Source organism: Bison bison, unplaced genomic scaffold (assembly GCF_000754665.1).
Source record: "Bison bison bison isolate TAMUID 2011002044 unplaced genomic scaffold, Bison_UMD1.0 scf7180017864251, whole genome shotgun sequence".
Classification (NCBI taxonomy): Eukaryota; Metazoa; Chordata; class Mammalia; order Artiodactyla; family Bovidae; genus Bison; species Bison bison.
The window spans coordinates 229,560-234,644 of NW_011494823.1; the positions used below are offsets into that span (position 1 = coordinate 229,560).

A 5,085-nucleotide genomic window follows, 5' to 3' on the forward strand; every position below is an offset into this window, starting at 1 on the left:
CGGACACGACCAAGGTGTGCTTTGCCTTTGCCTTTGCCTTTGGGCGAGTCGCTGCCCTGCCCAGAGTCAGTCCCCCATCCCCGCCCAAAAGGAGGATAAGTGATCTCTCCTCAGGGCCTCTAGAAGCACCAGGCAAAGCAGTGGATCACAGGTGCTTTGGGAGGTAGAAATTGAAGGGAGAGGTGCCTGTCATCAGTATTGGAAGCATATGTCTATGTTCCCACCAGAAAATGATTCGCTGTTTGTGAGCCCAGGACAAGCTAGCTGCTCCAAGGGGTTCATCCCTTGGGGCAAGATGCTAAGAGAGAGACCACTTAGAGAATCACAGCGGAAGAGGAGGGAGTGTACAGAGGGTCCCTCAGAGACTGGTAGACGAGCAGCCCTCCCCGAGTCACCAGCCTCTGAGATGGGAGAAATGTAGCATCACAAGCCAGAAGGGCTCAGAGCTGGCCACCTGGCAACTGTCTTCTACAGATGGCGAGGCTGAGGTTTTGAATGGGGCAGGGGCAGGACTGAAACTCAGGCCTTCACTCCCTTGCCCAACTCTCTCTACCCCATGGTACATTTGCCTCCCCTCAGAGATCCAACGATGGTGATGATAGTGGTGGTGATAATGATAACTATTCCATTTAATAAGTGCCTACTCACCTACCTACTCACTGCCATGACCATCCCCACTGTAGCCCCTCGAGCCACAAACACACAATGGGGATGCTACCCAGACTCAGGCGCTGCTTGTGCTGTGGGGCCCTCGGAGTCCTGCAGAGTTAAGTGCTATGGATGGTGCTGGGTTTGAGAGGTAAGAGGCAGGGGGAGGTTCAGAGGGAGAACTTGGCCCGCTTTGGAGGACGAGTGAAGGAAGAAATAATAATAGGTTGAAAGAGGTAAGATTTATTGAACATATAAGTACCAGGGACGGTGCTAAATGCCTCACCTTGCATCATTTAATCATCACAACAACTCCACAAGGTAGGTTTCATTATCCGAATTCTACAGAAGAGAAAAATGAAGCTCAGGAACTTCAGAGATTGGCCTAGCCACAAGGATGGGAAGCAGTGAGTGGGTCTGGCTGGCTCTGAGTCTGGAGTCCACACTCCAGCCTAGGACTGAGTGTGAGCATTGCAGACTGTGAGCCAGTTCTGGGAAGCAGGTTTAGGTCCCCAGATCTGGGGGTCTTTGGGCATCAAGGATCTGAATCCCTCATTTTTACCAATGAAGAGGATGAGGTTCTGGGGGCAGGAGGGGTGTCTGCCTCAAAGCCATGCAGGAAACACTGGCAGAGAATGCTAGAAAGCAAGCCTTGACTTCACCCCTCTTTTCCAGGACTGTGGGAGGGCCTTATCCTGAAGATCGGTCTCAGATGCTGCTGCATGTAAAGGCCCACCAACCCCACCCGGGCCTGTGGGGGTCCACTCTCAGCCTTCTGAGCACAGTCCCTTCCCTGCCACTTCTCTCTGAGCCGCTTTGGGGTGCTCTCCTGTGGGCTGGCTCCCTCCCTGATCTGGCCTAGGGGACAGAGACCTTCACTCTGGGGGTGCTGTGTCCCTGGGGCTGCGACTCCATCTTTGCCCAGGCCCTCCCCAGTGTGGCTGCCCAGCTGGCTGTGGACCGAGCCAACTAGGACCCCTCACTGATGCTGGGCTCACGCCTGGCTTCCATGGTTCTTCCCATGGGTTGTGACAGCCCTAGTGCCCTGGCCACATTCCTGGCCCACAAGAACACCATGGCTGCTTTTGTGGGCCCTGTCAATCCTGGTTACTGCCCAGCTGCAGCTCTGCTGGCCCAAGGCTGGGGCAAGACCCTCTTCTCCTGGGCGTGTGGGGATGCAGGGGGAGGAGGTGGGCTGGTGCCCACCTTGCCTTTGGCTGCCCACATGCTGCTCTCTGTTATGAAACACTTTGCCTGGGCTCATGTGGCCATCGTGTCCTCCCACCAGGACATCTAGCTGGCTACTGCCCGGCAGGTGGCCATGACTCTCAGGACACACGGGCTGCCCGTGGGGCTGGTGATCTCTCTGGGACCCAGGGAGCAGGGGGCCACGGAGGTCCTGAAGCAGCTTTGCAGTGTGGATGGCCTAAAAAGTAAGTGTATGTGGGTGCCTTCCTCCTACCCTAGCCCAGACTTCACATGGCTGGTGATGGGGAGTTTTCTTGTATCAGACACTAGGCTGAGCCCTTGACAACAGGCCCACATTTTACCCCAGAGCAGCCCTGTGAGCTATTAATAGTTCTGCTGTGGTCTGCACTTTGCAGCTCAGAAAAGATATGTAGCAGACCCAAGTCACACAGCTGGCAAGCAGCACAGCTGGATTTTGAGCTCCTATGTATGTGTCAATTGAGGAGTGGGGGCCAAGGGCTTTCTTGGTTCCTGGTAGAGTGAAGAAAAAGATAGTGTAGTAGGACCTGAGCCCCAGGAAGGGTGTTAGAGCCATTCTTAGTTTCTTGAAGTTAGAGTCAGAACCTTCATGGATTTGTTGACTGATGGAAGACTTCCTGCATTCATCAAGTCCCTGCTCTGCTGGGAGCTGGGCTGCCTGATGAACGGGATAAACAGTGCCTTCTCTAGGGGATGACTGAGTGATGGAGACACAGGTGTATAAGCAGGAGATTATGATAGAGGTCACGGTCACCCCAGGGAGTGGAGGCCTGGAGAGCAACAGGAGTATGCGGCTGGGCCCTGGGGGAATCTGAGGAGGCTTCTTGGAGGAGGTGGCATTTGACCTGTCTTTAAGGAAGTAGCTGGGCATGGAGAGTCACAGTGGGGTGGGGTATAGGGGAGTGGCAGCCTCTGGAAGACAGAAGATGCTTAGTGTTCATCTGAACTAGAGCTTTTCCAAACTGTGGGTCATGGCCCATTTGGTCAAGAAACCAGTTTAGTGAATCAAGCCTAGCATTGCAGGAGACTTCCCTGGTGGTCCAGTGATTAAGTGCTTCCAATGCAGGGGATGCGGGTTTGATCCCTAGTCCCACAGGCCATGCGGCATCACAAAAAAATTTAAAAAGAATTTAAAAAAATATAGTACAAAGTGAATCTAATAGAAATTAATTAAAATCTAAAAAAAAAAAAAAAAGACAAGCATTACAAAAAAAAGAGGAAGCGACTGAAATAGAAAGGGAGGGACAAGAACGGAACTGACTAGGGGAGGATAAAAGTGCTGAAGGTGAGAACGGCGGGCAGACAGCTGGGGAAAGTGTCACTCTGTGAAACTTCCAGTTTCCTGGGCCGCTCCTTTCCTATACCCAGCTTTCAGAGCACCCCAAGCTAAAATGCGCTTCTTACTGCAGCGCTGGCAACAGTTTGAGAGCCACAAAGACCAAGCGCTGGGTTCTGTCTGTTTGGAATGCGAGGCCAGTGCCAGTGAGGAGGGCCAGGGTGGGCAGCCTCTGAGCTCGTGAGGCCCGTAGTGAATTAGAGACAAGTGGAGGGGGAGGCCTGGCCCACATGTGCCCACCACCCCTCAAATGAGCCCAGTTTGACAGGAGGGGAAATGGGCTAATGAGACCTATTTCACAGGGTCGAGTGCTCTGTACCCACTGCATTCCAACACGGTCACGGAGCACTACTTTGCATGATCCTCGCTGGGCTCTGGGGACACAGAGAGGAACTGGCCGGGCACCAGCAGGGTGAGCTGAGTCTGGCGGAAGACAGATGTGCATACGGGAACAGAGGAGCCCAGAGCCTGGGGGGAATGATCTGCAGGGGTGTGGGCAGGTCTTCCCAGAGGAGGTGACGCCAGGGGAGGGCCTGAAATGGAAGTTGATGGCAGAGGAACTACTGACAGAGAGGTCGGCTAGAGCAGAGGAATGGAGGTAGCCTGGTAGCAGGGTTAAGAGGACGAGCAAGTTCTCTTCTGTGTGGTTGGAGCATGGCGGAAGTGGATGGGGGAAACCTCAGTAGACTCTTGTTCCACCCCTGTTGTAGGGGTTGAGTTCCAGCCATGGTGGTAACCAGAAGCCAGAGTAGTTAGGTGCACATTCTCTGATATCAGATTACCGAGATCCCTCTCCTGGACCCATTTCCTACCAGCTGTGCGACCTCAGGCAAGTCACTAAACCTCTCTGTGCTGTAGTTTCCTTGTCAGTGACATGACTTTAATGAAAGCCCTTACTTCATGGGGTTGTGAAAATGAGATGGACTATTGCAGGTAAAGGGCTTGACTGTAATCAACGTGGACTTTGATTTTTTTAACCTCCCCTAAGCAAAGGAGAAAAGGGAAGATATAAACATCTGAATGCAGAGTTCCAAAGAACAGCAAGGAGAGATAAGAAGGCCTTCTTCAGCGATCAATGCAAAGAAATAGAGGAAAACAACAGAATGGGAAAGACTAGGGATCTCTTCAAGAAAATCAGAGATACCAAAGAACATTTCATGCAAAGACGGGCCCGATAAAGGACAGAAATGGTATGGACCTAACAGAAGCAGAAGATATTAAGAAGAGATGGCAAGAATACACAGAAGAACTGTACAAAAAAGATCTTCATGACCCAGATAATCACGATGGTGTGATCACTGACCTCCTGACATCCTGGAATGTGAAGTCAAGTGGGCCTTAGAAAGCATCACTATGAACAAAGCTAGTGGAGGTGATAGAATTCCAGTTGAGCTATTCCAAATCCTGAAAGATGATGCTGTGAAAGTGCTGCACTCAATATGCCAGCAAATTTGGAAAACTCAGCAGTGGCCACAGGACTGGAAAAGGTCAGTTTTCATTCCAATCCCAAAGAAAGACAATGCCAAAGAATGCTCAAACTACTGCACAATTGCACTCATCTCACATGCTAGTAAAGTAATGCTCAAAATTCTCCAAGCCAGGCTTCAGCAATACGTGAACCGTGAACTTCCTGATGTTCAAGCTGGTTTTAGAAAGGGCAGAGGAACCAGAGATCATATTGCCAACATCCGCTGGATCATGGAAAAAGCAAGAGAGTTCCAGAAAAGCATCTATTTCTGCTTTATTGACTATGCCAAAGCCTTTGACTGTGTGGATCACAATAAACTGTGGAAAATTCTGAAAGAGATGGGAATACCAGACCACCTGATCTGCCTCTTGAGAAATTTGTATGCAGGTCAGGAACAACAATTAGA

General features: G+C 51.2%; 1 pseudogene; it reads left to right on the forward strand.

The window, feature by feature from the left end:
* Positions 1 to 1,261: 1,261 nt before the first annotated feature.
* The window catches only part of LOC104994116, a 36,242-nt pseudogene continuing 32,418 nt past the window's right edge, over positions 1,262 to 5,085 (forward strand).